This window comes from Bos indicus, chromosome 8 (assembly GCF_029378745.1).
Source record: "Bos indicus isolate NIAB-ARS_2022 breed Sahiwal x Tharparkar chromosome 8, NIAB-ARS_B.indTharparkar_mat_pri_1.0, whole genome shotgun sequence".
Lineage (NCBI taxonomy): Eukaryota > Metazoa > Chordata > Mammalia > Artiodactyla > Bovidae > Bos > Bos indicus.
In genome coordinates, this window is record NC_091767.1 from 42,262,729 (window position 1) to 42,285,005 (window position 22,277).

Sequence of the window (22,277 nt, forward strand, 5' to 3'; positions counted from 1 at the left end):
ATGCAGTGATCATTTCTGTTTTTCATTCTTAACAAAATTTTTTTTTTTTTGGATGGAGTTTTATGCTCAATGGTGGTGTCTGATAAGCTTTAGTATTACCAATTTAATAAAAAGTCATAGCATGAGTTTTAATCTAGAGGGGGCATTTATTCATCCATAACCTGTAGTGGTCTTCATATATTTTCATCTTTACAACTGAAAAAAAAAAAACAACTTATTAAGATGCTCCAAATCAGCACCAATTTAAAGGCTTGTAAGTAAGTTAAGGGACAGAAATATAAGGCCTAGAAGGTCTCACTTTCTCTCCATTTCCCTAAGCGCCCCCTCCCGCTCCTCGGCAGCCTGCTCAAGTGCCACCCTGACATCATTTAACCCACCTGTGCCTTGGTTTCATCTCTCTTCTGAAGAGCTTTGCCACACAGGTTTCTAGGAAGAATAAATATGTAGAACTGTTTCATAAAAGTAGAAAGATGTAGACAAAGGAAAGTTGTGATCCAAGGCCATTGAGCAAATATTTATTATTAGTCTCTTATGTTCTGATCACCAACCTTAATCTCTAGAGCCCCAAAACGAATAAGACACTGGCCCTGCCCTCACTGAGTTTACACTGACAGCTTTCCTGACAAGTCTTAGCTGGTGGTTTTCACCACATGTGGAGTCTTGTCCCTGAAAAAGAGTTGGGCAAACCAGTTGGGAAGTAGATAAATATTTAGGCACACTGAGTATTGCACATCATAGACGGATTGCAGTTTAGGACTATCTTTTTGGTTTTCAAATCACTGACTCATTCTCAGTGTTAAAATAAGTGATCACTTATTTTAAGATGAAGAGCAGTTTTGTCACTCCTGACTCTTCGTCTGCCAACACTGTGTTGATGAGTACTGGTTCTTGACTCAGATGTAAGCCCATTGAGGGTAGATACCTGTGGGCTCCTGTGTCCCTAGATCTCTGCTTACAATTACCTGCCCCTGGTGGAAAGCAATGCTGAATGATAGGTATTGCACAGTTAGGTGGATGGATTGGTGGAGCCAATGTCATTAATATCAGTGTCATTCTTTAAGAGCTATACCGTGTCAAGTCCTCATCTGAAATGGCCAATTCCCATTTCCCTCTGGTTCATCTCGAGCAAATCCTGCCATAATCCAGCAGAGCAGGACTGACACTCTTCTTTCTAACGTCCCAGTATTTCTTTGCTCTTCAGTGCTTACCTCCCTTTCTCTCAGAAGCTTTGTGGCAGTGGCTTTTAGGACTTCCTTTTAGTGACAAAGAGAAATGAAACTTCTTTAAACTGAACCTGCTGTCAGAACACAAGAGAGCTGGAGATTCTCAGGACAGTGTGCAGCACAGGTCTGTTTAGAGCAGCCCTACTGCAGAGGGGAGAAGAGCCAATCAGTGTGCCTAGCCTGGGCTCCCGTTTGCGATCCTTTAGAGTGCAACTGGGAGCTTGAGAAATGGGAGCTCGAGAGAGGACAGCCAGATCCTGGAAGAGGGCAGCTGAGGGAATGGTTTAATCAAGAGCTCCGTCAGTTGCCTCAGTCCTGGATTTCGTGGAGTTTGCTGTAGGAGGCTCCCTTGGCAGGGCCTCCCAGGAGGTATGCCTGCTGCCTCAAAGACGCTTACTACTTCTTGCAATTAAAAGTCACCATCTTTCTGTTCCACACTCTCAGAAATGCAAGCAATGCATTTCAGTGAATATAAGTGGCAGTCTCCCGATCTGTGTTCAGCTGTGATGGAGCATTTCAAACCCTGTCCTAACACAAGACAGGGCGCCTGGTCAGTTCTGGGGCCTGGAGAAGTGGGAAGAGGCAGGCAACCCCAGCCTTGCTGGCAGTTAGATCCATGCCTTTACTTTTTAACCATGAAGCCATTTCACACAAGGGGCCTGTTTTTTACTCTCAGGGCTCCCTTAGAGTTCAGCTTGTCTTAATTGGGGGTAATAGCCAGACCCACGAAGTATGGAACAAGAAGCTTGTGGGTTGTCACAGTTGTCTTAATTCTTTGATGTTTTCCAGAGAGTTCAGCAAATCGCACACAGCCCCAGGGAGAGTGCGCTGACATGGCAGCTTCATTGAGCTCAAAGACTCTCCAAATTAGAGTCATTGTCCTGAGTATCCTCCACGTTTCATTTTTTTCAGAGATCGCAGTTTAGTTAGGTGCTATTCAGAAAAGGGCAGCCACTTCCTCTCCTGATTGAATCATCATTATTACATTTTTGTAACTTAGATAAATCTGGTATAATCTCTACTGCACTTACGGTTCAGAGAAGGCAATGGCACCCCACTCCAGTACTTTTACCTAGAAAATCCCATGGACAGAGGAGCCTGGTGGGCTGCAGTCCATGGGGTCGTGAAGAGTCGGACATGACTGAGCGACTTCACTTTGACTTTTCACTTTCATGCATTGGAGAAGGAAATGGCAACCCACTCCAGTGTTCTTGCCTGGAGAATCCCAGGGACGGGGAAGCCTGGTGGGCTGCTGTCTATGGGGTCGCAGAGTCTGACACGACTGAAGCGACTTAGCAGCAGCAGCAGCAGCAGCAGCAGCACTTATGGTTGGCTATTGACCTAGGACACTCTAATAATATGGAGGGAGCTAAAAACCTTCTGGGGATGTTGCAAGTTCTTACAGCAGGTATTGGCAGTCTAGGAGAGCTGCTACCTGGACTAGTGGGAGGTACTCTCATGCCCTCCCTACTCCTCTGTGAAGAGTTACTTGCTCCCACTAACCTCCTCCCACAATCTCAGAACTAGGCTTCCATTCTCTCCTCTCACTGAGTGCAGGGACATTCTCACCATGTCCCTAACCATGCCCTGGCCTCAAATAAAAGCAGAGTGTGCAATTGCAGCACCTGTGTATTGAAATGTTTACTTGCTCTGGTGGAAAAGTGATTTTCTAAATTGTTTCTAAAATATAATATTGACTCTCAACTGTGAACACATCAGAATGCGTGGAAATCACGACACTTATCTTGACATTCACAGTGTTGTTTCACAGTAACAGTAGACATCTCTGAACACAGCTGTGCATCAGAGTATAGAGACTTCAGGTGGAATTTAGCTCCAGAGCAGAGTTTCCCAGCCTGCATCCTGTACAGTGCTAGAATATTTAATATGTATTAATAGGAGATCCTTGAAATGAGGATTCCGTGGTCCAATAAGTTTGGGAACTGCTGAATATAAATGTCCCTCTTGGAGATTCTCAATGCAAACTTTCAAAGCAAAGACTATGAGAAGCCCCATAGAAAAGAAAACCTTCTTTTAAACCCAGCATTTTCTGAACAACATTTGACCCCAGAACTTTTTACTCAGATACCTTGAGAAAAAGTAACTATGGGGAAAGAGGAATAGGATATTCTTACTAAGAAGATGTTGATAATTGGAAATGGGTGGATGTGAGTGAACCTTGTTAATTGGGGTTCAGCTGTGCAGTGTACAGGGGCATCTTGGATTTAAACTTGAAGGGTTGCCTCAAGTTTAGCATTTATTGGACTCTCATCGGATCCATAAGGTCACAAAGAGACATGACTGATTTGACTTAGCACGCACGCATGTGCCAGGCACTGTGCTAAATTCTTAAATATAATCTCATTTATTTTAGTCCATACAACAACTCTACATATTGGTCCCACACACACCCAGTTTTATAACTAAGGAATAGAGAGATAAAGTAATCTCCCCAAGGTCATGCAGTCTTTAATGAGCAGATGAGTGAATACTGGAGTCCAGGTCTGCCTGTCACCAACATCTGTGTCCTTAACTTGAAACCTCTACTGCTTCCAAGCTTATGAAAGTTTCCGAATATGGAACTTCATATCTTTGGGCCACCCCAGGAAAACTTGAATAAGGACTGTGGAGATCAAGAAAACAGATATGTCCCAAGGGAGCTCTGGATTTGAGGAGACAGAGCCCTTTCTTGCTCCCCCAACTCAATCCAACCACTGGGACCTATAGGCACTGTTGTTCAATTGTTCAGTCACGTATGACCCTGTGACCCCATGGAATGCAGCATGACAGATTTCTCTGTCCTTCACCATCTCCTGGAGCTTGCTCAAATTCATGTCCATTGAGTCAGTGATGCCATCCACCCATCTCATCCTCGGTCGTACCTTTCTCCTCCTGCCCATAATCTTTCCCAGCATCAGGGTCTTTTCCAATGAGTCAGATTTTTTTTACCAGGTGGTCGAAGTGTTGGAGCTTCAGCTCAGCATCAGAATATTCCAATGAATATTCAGGACTGATTTCCTTTAGGATTGACTAGTTTGATTCCTTGCAGTCCAAGGGACTCTCAAGAGTCCTCCAGCACCACAGTTCTAAAGCATCAAATCTTCGGCACTCAGCCTTCTTTATGGTTCAGCTCTCACATCCGTACATGACTACTGGAAAAACCATAGCTTTGACTAGACAAACCTATGTCAGCAAAGTGATGTCTCTGCTTTTTAATAATTCCCTGTCAAGGTTTTTCATAGTTTTCCTTCCAAGGTGCAAGCATCTTTTAACTTAATGGCTACAATCACTGTCTGCAATGATTTTGGAGCCCGAGAAAATAAAGTCTGTCAGTGTTTCCATTTTTTTTGCCATCTACTTGCCATGAAGCAATGGGACTGGATGCCATGATCTTAGTTTTTTGAATGTTGAATTTTAAGCCAACTTTTTCACTCTCCTCTTTCACCTTCATCAAGAGGCTCTTTAGTTTCTCTTTGCTTTCTTAATCAGGGTAATTCACCTGAGGTTGTTGATATTTCTCCTGGAAATCTTGATTCTAGCTTAACATCCAGCCCAGCATTTTGCATGATGTACTCTGTGTATAAGTTAAATAAGCAGGATGGCAGTTGATAGCCTTGACATACTCCTTTCCTAATTTTGAACCAGTCCATTGTTCCCTGTCTGATTCTGTTGCTTCTTGTCCTGCAAACAGGTTTCTCAGGAGACAAGTAAGGTGTATGGTATTGCCATTTCCTTACGAATTTTCCATGGTTTGTTGTGATCCACACAGTCAAAGGCTTTCGCATAGTCAATGAAGCAGAAGTAGATGTTTATATGGAATTCTCTTGCTTTTTCTGTGATCCAGTGGACATTGAAAATTTGATCTCTGGTTCCTCTGACTTTTCTAAATCCAGCTTGAGCATCTAGAAGTTCCAGGTTCACATTATTGAAACCTAGTGCGAAGGATTTTGAACATTATGTTGCTAGTATGTGAAATGAGTATAGTTGTGTGGTAGTTTGAACATTCTTTGCCATTGTCCTTCTTTAGGATTGGGATAAAAACTGACCTTTTCCAGTCCAGTGGCCACTGCTGAGTTTTCCAAATTTGCTGACATATTGAGTGCTGCCCTTTAACAGCATCATCTTTTAGGATTTGAAATAGCTCAGCTGGAATTCCATCACCTCCACTAGCTTTGTTTATAGTAATGCTTCATAAGGCCCACTTGACTTTGCATTCCAGGATGTCTGGCTCTAGGTGAGTGATCATACCATCATGGTTATCTGGGTCATTAAGACCTTTCTGTACAGATTTTCTGTGTATTCTTGCCACCTCCTCTTAATATCTTTTGCTTCTGTTAGGTCCATACCAGTTCTGTCCTTATGGTGCCCATTTTTGCATGAAATGTTCCCTTGGTACCTCTCATTTTCTTGAAGAGATCTCCAGTCTTTCCCATTCTATTGTTTTCCCCTATATCTTTGGATTTTTCAGTTAGGAAGACTTTTTTGTCTCTCCTTGCTATTCTTTGGAACCCTGCATTCAGATGGGTTTATCTTTTCTTCTTTGTCTTTCACCTCTTCTTTTCTCAGCAATTTGTAAGGCCTCCTCAGACAACCATTTTGCCTTTTCTTTGGGGTGGTTTTGGTCATCGCCTCCTGTACAATGTTATGAACCTCTGTCCATAGTTTTTCTGGCACTCTATCATATCTAATCCCTTGAATCTATTTGTCACTTCTGTATAATCATAAAGGATTTGATTTAGGTCATACTAGAATGGCCAAGTGGTTTTCCCTACTTTCTCCAATTTAAGCCTAAATTTTACATTAAGGAGTTCATGATCTGAGCCACAGTCAAGTCCAAATCTTGTTTTTGCTGACTTTATATAGCTTCTCCATCTTCGGCTGCAAAGAATATAATCAGTCTGATTTCAGTATTAACCATCTGGTGATGTCCATGTGTAGAGTTGTCTCTTGTGTTGTTGGAAGGGGGTGTTTGCTATGACCAGTGCATTCTCTTGGCAAAACTCTGTTAGCCTTTGCCCTGCTTCATTTCATACTCCAGGGCCAAACTTACCTGCTACTCCAGGTATCTCTTAACTTCCTACGTTTGCATTCCAGTCCCCTGTGATAAAAAAGAGCATCTTTTCTTTTATGTAAGCTATAGACAGTTTTGTGGGTCTTCATAGATCAGTCAACTTCATCTTCTTTGGCATTAGTGGTTGGGCCATAGACTTGGATTCCTGTGATATTGAATGATTTGCCTTGGAAATGAACTGAGACCATTCTGTCATTTTTGAGATTGTACCCAAGTACTGCTTTTTAGACTCTTGTTGACTCCGAGGGCTACTCCATTTCTTCTAAGGGATTCATGGCCACAGTAGTATATATTATGGTCATCTGAATTAAATTCACCCATTCTGGTCCATTTTAGTTCACTTATTCCTAATATGTTGATGTTCACTCTTGCCATTTCCTGTTTGACCATGTCCGATTTACCTTGATTCATGGACCTAACATCCAGGTTCCTATGCAGTACTGTTCTTTACAGCACTGGACTTTACTTTCACCAGCAATCAAGGACACCAGATGTCGTTTCCACTTTGGCTCAGGCTCTTCAATCCTTCTGGAGCTATTTCTCCACTCTTCTCCAGTAGCATATTGGACACCTACTGACCTGGGGTAGGGAGGGGGTTCATCTTTCAGTGTCATATCTTTTTGCCTTTTCATACTGTTTTGGGGTTCTCAAGGCAAGAATGCTGAAGTGGTTTGCCATTCCCTTCTCCAGTGGATCATGTTTTATCAGAACTCTCTACTATCCATCTGGGGTGGCCCTATATGACATGGCTCATAGTTTCATTGAGTTATACAAAGTTGTGATCCATGTGATCATTTTGGTGAGTTTTCTGTGATTGTGGTTTTCATTCTCTCTGCCTTCTGATGGATGAAGAAGATAAGAGGCTTGTGGAAGCTTTCTGATGGGAAGGACTGGCTGTGGGGAAAACTGGGTCTGGTGGGCAGGGCCATGCTCAGTAAATCTTTAATCCAATTTTCTGCTGATGGGTGGAGCTGTGCTTCCTCCTTGTAGTTTGGCCTCAGACCAAACTATGGTAGAGGTATGACCTCCTCCTCCTAAAGGCCTTAGGCCTGCATGGTGCACCTCCCAGGACTGCTACTGCCAGTGCCCCTGACCCCATGGCAGGCCAGTGTCGACCCAGGTCTCGTGGGAGACTCCCGGACACTCACAGGCAAGTTTGACTCAGTCTCTTGTGGTGTCAGTGCTCCTTTCTCCTGGGTCCCAGTGTGCACAAGGTTTTGTTTGCTCCCTCCTAGCATCTCTGGCGGGTCTGAGATTTGATTTTAAACGCGATTGTGCCCCTTCTACCATCTTGTTGCGGCTTCTCCTTCGTCCTTGGATGTGTGGTATCATTTTTTGGTGGGTTCCAACAGTCTCCTGTCAGTGGTTGTTCAGCAGCTAGTTGAGATTTTGGTTTTCTCCCAGGAGAAGATGAGCACACATCCTTCTACTCTGAGATGCAGCTAACAAAACAAGAAAAAGTAGTCACTGGCTTGAGTGACTACTAAAGTAACATCCGATTTGGTCAGTATTCCCAGTGACGGGAGCCAAGTTGAGAATTTGCCCCTGTTGTTCTTGTATTTTTGTGCAGCTTATGCTGCTTCCCACAGCGGGGGCAGAAGCAGAATTCCCAGCTGGGAGTCTCAGAAGGAAGATTTCCCATCACTCACAGGATGCCAGGGACTGCGTCATCATCTAGCCCCATGTTACTGCAAGTGTGGTCCCCAGACCAGCATCAGCGTCACCAGATACTTGATAGAAAGGCAAAGTCTTGGGCCTATTTCAGACCTATTGAATCAGAATCTCTGAGGATGGGGCCCAAGAAACTGTCTTAACAAATCCTTCAAAGGAGTCTTCTATGCACTCTAGCCCAAATCTGTCATTTTATAGATGAGAAATTATGTGCTAGTCAGTTCAAGTGACTCACTAAATTCCTACACAGCAAGTAGTAGGAAAGCCAGATAAAACTGATAACTGGTTTTTACCTGCCCAGTATCCACAATTCTTTCAATTTTGAACAGTCCCCAGGTTTCCCCTGTGGTGTACCCCCCATTCCCTTTCTATTCATGTGGTTTGGATGGGGCTAACCCCATGCCCCAGATATCAAGTTGGGTGGATGACCCAACCTGGTCACACTGATTTGTCAGCCTTCTGACACCAACCTGGCCACAGAGCCGTGGTCCATGCCAAGCCTCCAGCTGGGCCAGTGAGAGTAGGTTATGGGGATTCTATTGGACTCTTGGGAAGGAGCATCTTTTTTCCCACTGAGATCCATCTCTGTAAGGGTGAAATGTGAATGACCTGCGTACCGTGAAGCCAGCCCAAAGAGAAGCCTTCTCAGAATACCAGTGCCACTCTGAACTCCAAAGCTTTGATTTGAACTAGAGCTAGACCCCAGCTAGTCCAGATCCCTACTGCAGCAGCACTCAGGTGAGACCGGAAACTCACTGTTTTATGATGGCAGACTTCTTAACCATGTGACCTCTCACTCTGGCTTGATAAGTTTATGGAGTTTACTAAAGAAGATGATATTCATTGAGTGCTGAAAGCCAAAACATGGGGTATGATGGGAATCTTTCAGTCCTTCTTACCAAGGAGGTAGTCATAATTCTTAACCAACATGGCCAAAATTCCTGTCTGGATTCCTCTCTGCTCCCAAGTAGAAGTATGGTTCCCAGATACTGCTGTGGAATTCTCTTAAAAGGACTTTTAAAATATAGGTACATTTGGTTTATTTATTTGGCCATGCAGCTTTCGGGATCTTAGTTCCCAGAGCAAGGATTGAACCCATGTCCCCTGCAGTGGAAACATGGAGTTTTAACCTCTGGGGAAATCTCTTAAACACACTCTTGAAAGGAAGTTCAAGGGTTTTTGGTAATTGTTCTATGTCTGATATTGTGTAAATGAGAAAACACTTTAAAATATCCTCATCTTGAAATAAAAATCTTCAGCACTATTTCCTGATCAGCAAATGGTCTGGACTCTAGAACACTATTCTCTCACTCTTCCTGTAAAACTGTAAGAACACATTTATTGAGATGTGTCAGGTACTGTGCTGAACCTTTGCTAGGTATCATCTCATAATCCTAGAAAGAGTCCTTTGAGGGACTAATTATGTTAGCTAGCATCTTATGACCCCCTCACTATATGTCAGACACTGGTTCCCCCCTGTCCCTGCTGTTTTACTTTAAAAAAAAATAATTTTATCTATTTATTTTTGACTGTGCTGGATCTTTGTTGCTACATGGACTTTCTTTAGTTGCTATGAGCAGAGGCTACCCTCTAGTTGCGATGTGTGGGCTTCTCATTGCCATGGCTTCTCTTGTTGGTGGAGCAGGGGCTCCAGGGCACATGGGCTCAGGAGATGTGACTCCCAGGCTCTTGAGCACAGGCTCAGTAGCTGTGGTGCACAGGCTTAGTTGCTCAGAGGCATATGGGATCTTTCTGGACCAGTGATCAAACCTGAGTCTCCTGTGTTGGGAGGCAGATTCTTTACCACTGAGCCACCAGGGAAGCCCCTATTCAGTTTTATTTATTCATTGATCTTATAACTTTTTAAAATTTTATTAAAATATAGGTGATTTACAATGTTGTGTTAATTTCTGCTGTATAGCAAAGTGACTCATATATGTATTCTTTTTTGTATTCCTTTCCATTATAGTTTATCACTGGATATTAAATCTAATCCCCTGTGCTATACAGTGGGACCTAGTTGTTTATGTATCTTATGTATACTAGTTTACATCTGCCAGACACTATTTTAAGCACTCAGAGCACATTAACTCATTTTATTCTCACATATTTTTACAAGGGTTGAATAATAAGCCACAGGGAGGAGCTTCAGACCTCGCAGGCAATCTAGCACAGACTGTTCACTGGACCACTACAGAGGTGCGAGGAGAACAAAACTGGCAGGAGGTGAGACCGAGGACCAACCTCCTTTGGTGCCTTCTCCAGAACAGTTTCCACAGTTTCTAAATACATTCCAAGTTTGAATCCTCGATAGTAAAGCAGGGCCTAAAATCAGTGATCTCCCAAGTTTCTTTTGATTCTATTTCAAATAGAATATGGATTTTTTTTTCCCCCTGGGTTTTTTAGACTAATTTCAAAGCACTGGGACACCTGGTGTTTCTACGTTTTCAGAAGTGGCAACCTGGTTGAAAGACGAAATTAGGACTCTTGAAACTCCAATTACATGTCCAGCATGCTGTATATATTTGGATTATAGACTAGGTCATAGTAGATTTTGGAGGCTAGAAGTTAATAGAATACCTTCTCCCAGAAGCTACAACTTGGTGTCTCTAGATTTAAGGGTGTGGGAAGAATGTTTTCTTTTCTTGGACAACATGCTTTGGATTTGATCTGGAATTGAAGAGTTTTGCTCTTCCTGAATTTTGGAGGTCATCTCATCCTCCAGATAAACCCAGCAGAGGGTGACAGCAGTCAGTATATTGCAAAGAAAGAGTACTGTGCTTCAACTCTGAATCTAAATCATTTAGCTAAAGGTCTTTTCTACTTGTAATAAGATTTTGGACTTTATTTTAATTAACAGGTTTTTCCTTTGAGTGGAATCTCAAATCTCTGTCTTATGAAGGTCATGCTACCTTTGCCTTGCCAGGTCTTGGGAGAGAAAATAGAGTTCTCTGGAAGAAGAACCTCTTAAGAAAAAATTGATTGTTGCTCTGGATTTGACTCAGTTTCTGAGTTAGACAAGACTGTGATTCATCTGATCAGTTTGGTTAGTTTCCTGTGATTGTGGTTTTCATTCTGTCTGCCCTCTGATGGATGAAGATAAGAAGCTTGTGGAAGCTTCCTAATGGGAAGGACTGGCTGTGGGGAAAACTGTGTTTTGCTCTAATGGGCAAGGCCATGCTCAGTTCAGTTCAGTCGTTCAGTCATGTCTGACTCTTTGCGACCCCATGAACCACAGCACGCCAGGCTTCCCTGTCCGTCACCAACTCCTGGAGTTCACCCACACTCATGTCCATTGAGTCAGTGATGCCATCCAACCATCTCATCTGTCGTCCCCTTCTCCTCCTGCCCTCAATCTTTCCCAGCTTCAGGGTTTTTCAAATGAGTCAGCTCTTCGCATCAAGTGGCCAAAGTATTGGAGTTTCAGCTTCAACATCAGTCATTCCAATGAACACTCAGGACTGATCTCCTTTAGGGTAGCCTGGTTGGATCTCCTTGCAGTCCAAGGGTCTCTCAAAAGTCTTCTCCGACACCACAATTCAAAAGCATCAATCCTTTGGTGCTCAGCTTTCTTTATAGTCCAACTCTCACATCCATACATGACTGCTGGAAAAACCATAGCCTTGACTAGACAGACCTTTGTCAACAAAATAATGTCTCTGCTTTTGAATATGCTATCTAGGTTGGTCATAACTTTCCTTCCAAGGAGTAAGTGTCTTTTAATTTCATGGCTGCAGTCACCATCTGCAGTGATTTTGGAGCCCCCCCAAAATAAAGTCAGCCACTGTTTCCCCATCTATTTGCCATGAAGTGATGGGACCGTATGCCATGATCTTCATTTTCTGAATGTTGAGCTTTAAGCCAACTTTTTCACTCTCCTCTTTCCCTTTCATCAAAAGGCTCTTTAGTTCTTCTTCACTTTCTGCCATAAGGGTGGTGTCATCTGCATATCTGAGGTTATTGATTTTTCTCCCAGCAATCTTGATTCCAGCTTGTGCTTCTTCCAGCTCAGCATTTCTCATGGTGTACTCTGCATAGAAGTTAAATAAGCAGGGTGACAATATACAGCCTTGATGTTCTCCTTTTCCTATTTGGAACCAGTCTGTTGTTCCATGTCCAGTTCTAACTGTTGCTTCCTGGCCTGCATACAGGTTTCTCAAGAGGCAGGTCAGGTGGTCTGGTATTCGCATCTCTTTCAGGATTTCCCACAGTTTATTGTGATCCACACAGTCAAAGGCTTTGGCATAGTCAATAAAGCAGAAGTAGATGTTTTTCTGGAACTCTCTTGTGTTTTCGATGATCCAGCGGATGTTGGCAATTTGATCTCTGGTTCCTCTGCCTTTTCTAAAACCAGCTTGAACATCTGGAAGTTCACGGTTCATGGATTGCTGAAGCCTGGCTTTTAAGAATTTTGAGCATTACTTTACTAGCGTGTGAGATGAGTGCAGTTGTGCAGTAGTTTGAGCATTCTTTGGCACAAAGAAGGCATGTTCAGTAAGTCTTTAATCCAATGTTCTGCTAATGGGTGGGGCTGTGCTCCCTCCCTGTAGTTTGGCCTCAGGCCAAATAATGGTAGGGATAATGGCAGTAATGCTGACCTCCTAAAGAACTTACACCAGCACACCTTGGCTCCCACAACTGTTGTAATCAGTGCCCCTGACCCTGCGGCTGGCCACTGTCACCCACACCTCAGCTGGAGACCCCCAGACATTCACAGGCAAGTCTGGCTCAGCCTCTCTGGGGTCACTGTTCCTTTCTCCTGGGTCCTGGTGCGCACAGTGTTGTGCCCTCCAAGAGTCTGTTTCCCCAGTCCTAGGAGAGTTCTGTAATCAAATCCCACTGGCCTTCAGAGTTAAGTTCCCTGGGGGTTCTGATTCCCTTTGCCAGATCCCCAGGTTGGGAAATCTGTTGTGGACCCTAGAACTTTTGCAACAGTGTAAGAACTTCTTTGGGATAATTGTTCTCCAGTTTGTAGGTCGTCTGCTCAGCAGCTCTGTAGTGGATCTAATGGCGACCTCCTCCAAGAGGATGTGGGCTACACTGAGCTTAGATGATCTGCAGAGTATGAGAAGGCAAACCATGGGTGGTTTCTCATCTTTGGTGGTCTGAGCAAGGTGGAGGTGATCTGGCAGGGCAGCAGTGTTCTTTTCTTAAAAAGATATTTCTCGGTATCCTTAATAAAAATGTATTTATTCGTTTATTTTTGGCTGCACTGGGCCTTCATGCTGTGCGCAGGCTTCTCACTGCAGTGGCTCCTCTCGTGGAGCACGTGCTCCAGGCACGTGGGCTCAGCAGTTGTGGTGCACACACTTAGTTGCTCCTAGGCATGTGAAATCTTCCCGGACCAGGGATGGAACCAGTGTCTCCCTGCGTTGGCAGGTGGACTCTTAACCACTGGACCATCAGGGAAGTCCAGGGCAGCAGTATTTTTAAACTTCTCTGGTATTAGTGTTCACAAACCACAGAATATGTGAAGGCATTACTCACTAAATGCTTTTTTCTTTGGGGCAGTGCCTGTATATCCACCATCGTCATTGTACCCTAGTGGCTCAAAATAACACTTGGGCTACAATGTCCAGTCCCTAGTAGAATTTCCAGTACTTCTTGCTGGCGTTTCCCTAATAACTGTGACCTTAGGGCTCCTTGAGCTCATCTTTGAAACTGTGAACTTTCCCAGATAAATGAGGAAAAGAGAACTGGGTAGGGAATGGCAAGAAGCATTGATACCAAGGTTTAGTGAAGAGAATATTGTGCTGAGGATTCATGACACCTGCCCTCATTGGGTCTTTAGAATATAGGTAAGTTACTTTCCCATGCTTCTGTAAAGCAGGGGAAGTTCGACTTGCCCTGTGTCCTATGGAAAGATATTGGAAGGGCCAATTTCAACATTCTGGGCACTCTGGAATGTTAATTTTTCCTTCAGAGATCTTTGGAATCGTAAACATCTGAATAACCCTCCTCGGTTTAATTTGTGTGCCAGAAAGTCACAACATTTCCCCTGAAAGTTTCAGTTTAAAGATTTTCCTTGGAAAGGATTGGCCCACCCCAAAGTCGTGACCGGCAACAATCCATTCCAGATCCAAGTCTGCTTGTGCTAAGGTCTCAGGGACTTAAGATTCATGGATCTCCACACTAACTTTCTAATGTAAATGAAACTCATCTATTCCTTAGCTGCTCTACTTTTCCTACCGTGATTTCTCAAGTGTTCTCCTGCTTCTATGATGTGTCTTTATCTTCCTTTATCTCTGTTAGAACTTCCAACTCTTAATCTTCTCATTGCTCAGAACATTGGCTTATTCATGATCTCCATTCGTTCTCATGATCTTTCTACTTCTGCTCTTACCTGTTTTTTCCCACATTTTAAAATTCAACTGCATGAAAGAGAAACATTTAATTGGCCCACTTGGTTCTTGGAGGGGCAGAACTTTTTAGTTGAGGCCACCTCATAAGGTATTGCCTAGCTTGCGTGTACCTTGATCTTGGATCAGTTGCCAACTCCAAGTTCAACTGAATTAGTTTAAGTGGGAACATGGGTGGAGGAGCAGGCTTTATATGGAACAGGATAGAAAGCATATCCTGTTCCTGGAGCTTTACCTTGACTACCTTGGCAATGGAGGCATCAGTATAGAGGAGACTGCAAAGCACAGGATCTAGTTCCTGTCTGGAGTACGAGGAGCACATTTAGAGAACGTAGAGACTCTTCTCAAGGCAGGGCCCCTTCATTTCATCAAATATGTGCCAGACACCAGGAGTAAAAGAATAATATTCAGTCCTGTTCTCTTAGAGTGAGTCATAGCTCAGTGCAACCCCATGGACTGTAGCCGGCCAAGCTCCTGTGTCCATGGAATTCTCCAGGTAAAAATACTGGAGTGGGTAACCATTTCCTCCTCCAGGGGATCTTGCTGACCCAGAGATTGAACACAGGTCTCCTGCATTGCAGGCAGATTCTTTACCATCTGAACCACCAGCAAACCCGATGACAAACTAGTGGTTGTAATCTGCTCTGTTCCAAAAGTTTCATGGTACAGAATAGCTCAAGGTGATTGCAGTGTTGGGAGGATTAATTTTGAGCATATGTTTGTGGATAAGGCATGCCTGGGTATGTTAGTAGATGACAGCCAAATTGAAGATGAGAGGGAAAGGAGCATGTCTTCTGAGGAGCTTCTCCCCATGAGATTGGTTCGTGCATTCACACATTGATTTACTGGGGTAACCACACTCCTGTACTATGTACTGGACTTGGTGTTGAGTTCTGGAAAAACAACAACAACAACAACAACAAACCATGCCCCCTCAAAATCCATTCTCCCTTCTTCCCTGTACTTTTTTCCCCCTAAACTCGATGTGCTTCTTCCTTATGAGCACCTGCACTCAATGTCTGGTCTTTCCGGCTCCCTCTCCTACTTTGTTCTGTAGAAAGGTCAGGGGAATTGCTTTTGCAACAGATTTTCTGCCTCGGGCAAAGCCTACAAGAGCCTGGTGATTTGGCGCCCCCCAGGGGTACCTGATCGGCCCCATTTGCACTCTGATAGATAAGGGGCCCTGTGAAACAGTGAACCTGACAGGTACTGGTCCAGCCTGACTGACTTTACCATGTGTCCTGGACATTCCTCCTAAGAGGTCAGGAGGAAGGGAGGCTGCAGTGCCTGGTAGCTCTCCTGGATGTAATTGACATCATGAGGCTTAGCATCCTAAGACATGAGCTGAAACCTTATTCTCTTCTGCCCTAGTTTTGTGACATTGGGCAAGTGAGTTAAAATTTCCTGACCTGTAAAATGAGGCCAGGAATATCTAACGTGAGTGCTTCTTTCAGAATGAAATTGGGCAATAACATAGAGATGAACAAAGTTGGCCCATAGTACTCATGAGGACCCATGTTCTCAGTTTGCAAAGCCTGGCGGGTCTTCAAGTCTCAGGGAGTGAGGAGAGTTGAGGCTAAGCCCCAGCCACTCCTAGGAAGTATTCTTCACCCTGAGAACTTGAGCAGCCCCAGACATGCTGGAATGGCTCAGAACAGGGGGCCCTCGGGTTGCCACATGCCAAGCAGCCTGAGTATGAAATCTGGGGTTCTCCTGGTGTGTTGATCCTCAGTGCATGCCGACTGTCTAGCCTGGTCTCCAGACACTGGGTTCAGTTCCCAGGGATCTCAGTCCATCCTGATCTAATCATATAAAGATGTAAAATTCATGTTGTTTTGCTTTTCTCTTAGTCTTAAATCATCAAATGGGAGTCAAAAACTTGCTGCCCTGGCAAGAAACCCCTCGCTTTTGCAGTTGGTCCCTCCCTAAAAATCAGGTCATGGTGTTTCAAAAGACAATTTCCTAAAGGAAAAAAAAAATTTTTTTTTCTTTTAAAGAAAATGCCCAAACTTGCTGGTATTTTTATAAGGATACTATTGACCATCCTTGTCAGTCCTCCTAAAGAGCTGTTTGCTTCCCTTCCGTTGCTGTTTGTAGTACATTTATGAAATTGGAGGGCTGGGATGGGACTGACCTGTGAAGAAACTGAACAGCCCTTCAGAAGTGCTAAGCCTCCCTTGGGGGCATTAAATCATCCTTGGGATATAGGATTATCTGTAGAGGGATAAGCTGTGTACTCTCAGGCACGGGTACCTTCCATGGTAAAAATCACAGGACATTAGAGAAGAAAAGGAACCCTGGAATTTTTGTCAGTTCAGCCTTTTCCTTTCATGAATGTGCAAACAGGCCCAGACAGGTGGAGCAGTTTGCTGACAGTCAGCCAGCAAGTGAAAGCATTAGGACTTGAACCCATGTTTTCTGACTCCCAAGAATAAAGCTCTTTCCACTATGTTTGTCTTGCTAGCTAATTCTTGGGGATGTGTTGAGTTTTGTGGGATGAAGGCAGAAAGAAGATCCCAACCAGAGGCATCCTCACAAGAACCAGGAGTTGCAGTTGAGCCCAGTGAAAGTTAGCAAAAGCATAGAAGTCAGGGCTGCTGCTAAGTTGCTTCAGTCGTGTCCAACTCTGTGCGAACCCAGAGACGGCAGCCCACCAGGCTCCCCCATCAAAGGCCCCTTAATTGGCCCATCATAGGTGTGTCCGTCAGCAAGGAAGAGCTCTCTGAGGTAGGGGCTGACTTTGGGAGAAAGAACAGACCCTGTGGCTTTAAAGCATCACTTCTGGGAGGCTTTAAAACAGATTTCTGGCCAATTACACTCTATACACTAGAGGAGAGTAGGGGCAGGGGACCTGTTTGTCTTGTTCACTTTGGTGGCCTTAGCACCTGGCATAACTATTCATATATTCACCATTTGGGTGAAGTGTACCCTGTGGCTGCATATGTACAAGGAGCTGGAGAGAGAATGAGGACCAGGTACTGCCACTGACTCAGTCATTGCAGAGACGACAGTGTAGTGGCAGAGATAGAAAATGATACTGTTACACAGATGTGAGATTAAGATGAAGTGATAAAACAAAATTATATATCAATTACCTGTAGATACGTATCTTTAAAAAAGGGATAAGAGGATATATACCAAATTCATTGTGGGAAGGGAAGTACGGGGGGGACTCATGCTTTATGTGAATTGTAGGAATGTTTAAAAACAAAAATGCACTTGTGTGTTATAAATCAAAATAGTAGTCATTGCCTTGGGGAGAGTGGTATAGTAACTGCAGAGGGGGGCTTCAGGGATGCTGGAAATGTTGTTTCTTACCTTGAACACACATGGCTTTGTTCACCATGTGAAAAGCCATGAAGCTGAATTTTTCAAGTGTGGCTTTCTGTTTGTATTAGGTTTATTCAAAGTGTGCATGTGTGCTAAATTGCTTCAGTCGTGTCTGACTCTTTGCAACTCCATGGACTGTAGCCTGCCAGGCTCCTCTGTCCATGGGGTTCTCCAGGCAGGAATGCTGAAGTGGGTTGCCATGACATCCTCCAGGGGATCTTTCCAACCCAGGGACTGAACCTGTGTCTCTTCTGTCTCCTGTATTGGCAGGTGGGTTCTTTACCACTTGCGCCACCTAACAAACCCTATTCAAAGTGTATTCACATATAACTTTGTTATTAATAAGTAGGAAGTTAAACATCGCTACCCTGTGAAATGCTACAGACGTGTGCCAGTACTGTGAGCATGTGTCAGGGGTCAGAAGTGGGGTCTTGCCTCGTCAGGGGAATCGAGGGAAGTGTGCTGAGAATGCGTGTTTTAAACTGAGGTCTCAAGGATGAGCAGGAGGTTCTGTGTGCAGAGCGGAGGGATAACACTCCAAACAGAGTGAGCAGCATGTGCAAATGCCCTGTGGCAGGAGGGAACGTGGTATAAAGGAGGAATTCAAACAACACGAATCAGATAGGAATGTAGACAATAAGAGAAATTATCAGTGGGAAGAAACTGAAGAAATCTGTGGGGCCAGATTATGCTGGGACCTATTACCTGTGTTAAGAATTTTGATGTCTGTCTTAAGATCTGTGGTTTACCACTGAGGTCCTTTTAGTAGGTTGTGCCATGATCAGATCTGTATTTCTATTTTCTTTTTAATTTACTTCTAAAATTTTTATTTTATATTGGAGTATGTTTGATTTACTCTGTTGTATTAGTTTCAGGTGTACAGCAAAGTGATTTCATTATACACATATCTATTTTTTTCATATTCTTTTCCTATATAGGTTATTATAGACTATTGAGTAGAGTCCTCTGTGCTATATAGTAGGTCCTTGTTGATTATCTAGTTTATATATAGTAGTGTGGTTATGTTAATCCCAACCTCCTAATTTATTCCTGCCCCCCCCAACTATTGTAAATAGTGCTGCAATGAACATAGGGGTACATGTATTTTTTTGAACTATAGCTACTCCAGATATATGCCCAGGAGTGGGATTATTGGATCATATGGTAGGTCTATTTTTAGTTTTTTAAGGAACCTCCATGCTGTTCTCCATAGCGGCTGTACTAATTTACATTCCCACCAGGAGTGTAGGAAGGTTCCCTTTTCTCCACATCCTCTCCACCATTTATTGTTTGTAGACTTTTTGATGATGGTCATTTTGACCAATGTGAGGTGATACCTTATTGTACTTTTGAATTGCATGTCTCTAATTAGCTTGAATCACAAGCTGGAATCATGATTGCCTGGAGAAATGTCAACAATCTCAGATATGCAGGTGATACTACTTTAATGGGAGAAAGTGAAGAGAAACTAAAGAGCCTCTTGATGAAGGTGAAAGAGGAGAGTGAAAAAAGCTGACTTAAAATTCAGCATTCAAAAAAATAAGAACATGGCTTCCAGTCCTATTGCTTTATGGCAAATAGATGGGGAAAATGTGGAAACAGTGTCAGATTTCATTTTCTTGGGCTCCAAAATCAATGCGGATGGTGACTGCATACACAAAACTAAAAGATGCTTGCTCCTTGGAAGAATAGTTGTGTCAAACCTAGACAGTGTTTTAAAAAGCAGAGACTTTTCTGATAAAGGTCCAGATAGTCAGAGCTATGGTTTTCCCAGTAGTCATGTATAAATGTGAGAGTTGGACTATAAAGAAGGCTGAGGTGCTGAAGAATTGATGTTTTTGAACTGTGGTGCTGGAGAAGACGCTTGAGAATACCTTGGACAGCAAGGAGATCAAATCAATCTTAAAGGAAATCAGTCCTGAATATCCATTAGAAGAACTGATGCTGAAGCCCCAGTACTTTGGCCATTTGATGCAAAGAGCTGACTAATTGGAAAAGACCCTAATACTGGGAAAAATTGAGGGCAAGAGGAGAAGGGAGCAACAGAGGATGATGGTTAGATGGTATAACTGACTCAATGGACATGAGTTTGAGTGAACTCAAGGAGATAGTGATGGACAGAAAAGCCTGGTGTGTTGCAGTTCATGGGGTCTCAAAGAGTTGTATATAACTTAGTGGCTGAACAACAATATGATAATTGTTATGACAACAATTGATAACAACAAATGATAATTAGCAGTGTTGAGGCTGTCTTCATGTGCATTTTGGCCATCTGTTTGTCTTCTTTGGAGAAATGTCTGCTTAGATCATCTGCCCATTTTTTGATTGGGTTGTTTCTTTGTGTGTGTGGTTCTCCATTAATTAATTTATTTTAAAATGAAACAAAGATGAATATTTTTAATGATAAAATGTATAATTCACAAAGAAGATAGACATCATAAACCATTTAGGTACCTAACAACAAAGAAATAAAGATACATAAAGCAAAACTCAGAAGAAATATAAGGGAAAAGAAAAAATATATAATCATAGTGAGACATAGTAACATTTCTCTGAGAATATTTTATTAAGTGCAGAAACTAAGAATAGGAGCATCATGAATGATGTCATTAATAATATATTATATTAATTTATATTTATCTTATATCTTACACAAATATATTTAAAATTTTGTATCTCTTATGTTATTAGGTTTCCATAGGACATTTAGAAAAACTGGCAAAAAGATAAACATTACTAAATTTCAAAAGGAATTCTTGTTTTTGTGATTTAGTTATACATATACACATATATTATTTTTGAAATTATTTTCCATTATAGGTTATTACAAGATATTGGCTATAGTTCTCTGTGCTGTACAGTAAACCTTTGTTGCTTGTTGCATATCTATTTTTTAAATTAGAAATCTAGCATTCAATTCATACTGAGTCAAACAAGTGGAATCAAAATGTCATAATGTTTTTAGTTAGGCAAAAATTCATAAGTTTCTAAAATATATATATTATGCATATTATTTATATGCATACAAAAGCTTTTTTACTATGCTTGATAAAGGCTTTAGAAAGAATATGTATTAAAAAAAAGAGATGGAGAAATTGGAAAACATAAACTAAATGAAATGGGAGCACTGAATATGAACTAGAAAAAGTAAAACAAACTAGATAAAAGTAAAAGTTCCTCATAAAGTCCTGTTGTTTTTAAACATGGCTACTCATTAGAAACATTGGAGCTCCAGTGGAAAAAAAAATAATGCCTGGGCATTTGTGTTTTTCAAAAAATTCCAAGATAATTCTGATATGCATCTTGATTTTAAAAAGTGATTACAAATTTTTCTATTAAATGGTAGTTTTGGTGATATAGAATTCTATTATTTTTCTGTTGTCCAATGATGATACAATGGTATAAAGTGAGTAACAGTTACGCAATCACAATAGTAAAAGATGTTTATCTGTTTTATCAATAGCCAGTCAAAAAATAAAAGATAATTATATTTGCAAGCCATAATGGGAACATGATTAACCTAACAATATAAAATAATTACATACAATATGGGGAGTCAGGCAGAGCGATGTGGCGCGTGCAAGTGCATGCATACACATTTTCATTTGCCCAAAGTCTGTGTCTTTTGGTTGGTGCATTTAATCCATTTACATTTAAGGTAATTATGGATATGTTTGATTCCTATTACTGTTTTCTTAATTGCTTTGGTTTTATTTTCTACAGGAGGTCTTTTCCTTCTCTTGTTTCCTGCCTAGAGAAGTTCCTTTAGCATTTGTTGTAAAGCTGGTTTGGTGGTGCTGAATTCTTTTTAATTTTTGCTTGTCTGGAAAGCTTTTGATTTCTCCATCGAATCTGAAGGAGAGTCTTGGTGGGTAAAGTGTTCTTGGTTGTAGGTTCTTCCCTTTCATCACTTTAAATATAACATGCCATTCCCTTCTGGCTTGTAGAATTTCTATTGAAAAATCAGCTGATAGCCTGTTAGAAGTTCCCTTGTAAGTTATTTGTTGTTTTTCCTTTGTTGCTTTTAATATTTTATCCCTGTCTTTAGTTTTTGTTAGTTTGATTATTATGTATCTTGTGTTCCTCCTTGGGTTTATCCTTTCTGGGACTCTCTGTGCTTCCTGGTTTTGGTTGACTATTTCCTTTCCCATATTAGGGAATTTTCCAGATATTATCTCTTCAAATATTTTCTCAGATCTTTTCTCTCTCCTCCTTCTGGGACCCCTATAATGTGAATGTTGGCATGTTTAATGTTGTCCTGGAAGTCTTTGGGGGCTTCCCTGGTAGTTCAGCTGGTAAAGAATCCCCTGCAATGCAGGAAACTCCGGTTCAATTCTTATGTCAGGAAGATCCCCTGGAGAAGGGATAGGCTACCCACTCCAGTATTCTTGGGCTTCTCTGGTCAGTCAGTAAAGAATCTGCCTGCAATGCAAGAGACCTGGGTTTCATCCTTGGGTTAGGAAGATACCCTGGAGGAGGGCCTGGCAACCCATTCCAGTATTCTTGCTGAAGAATCCTCAAGGATGGAGGAGCTTGGCAGGCTGCCATCCGTGGGGTCACAAAGAATCGTACATGACTGACTGAGCTACTAAGCACAGAGGTCTTTTAGGCTGCCTTCATTTC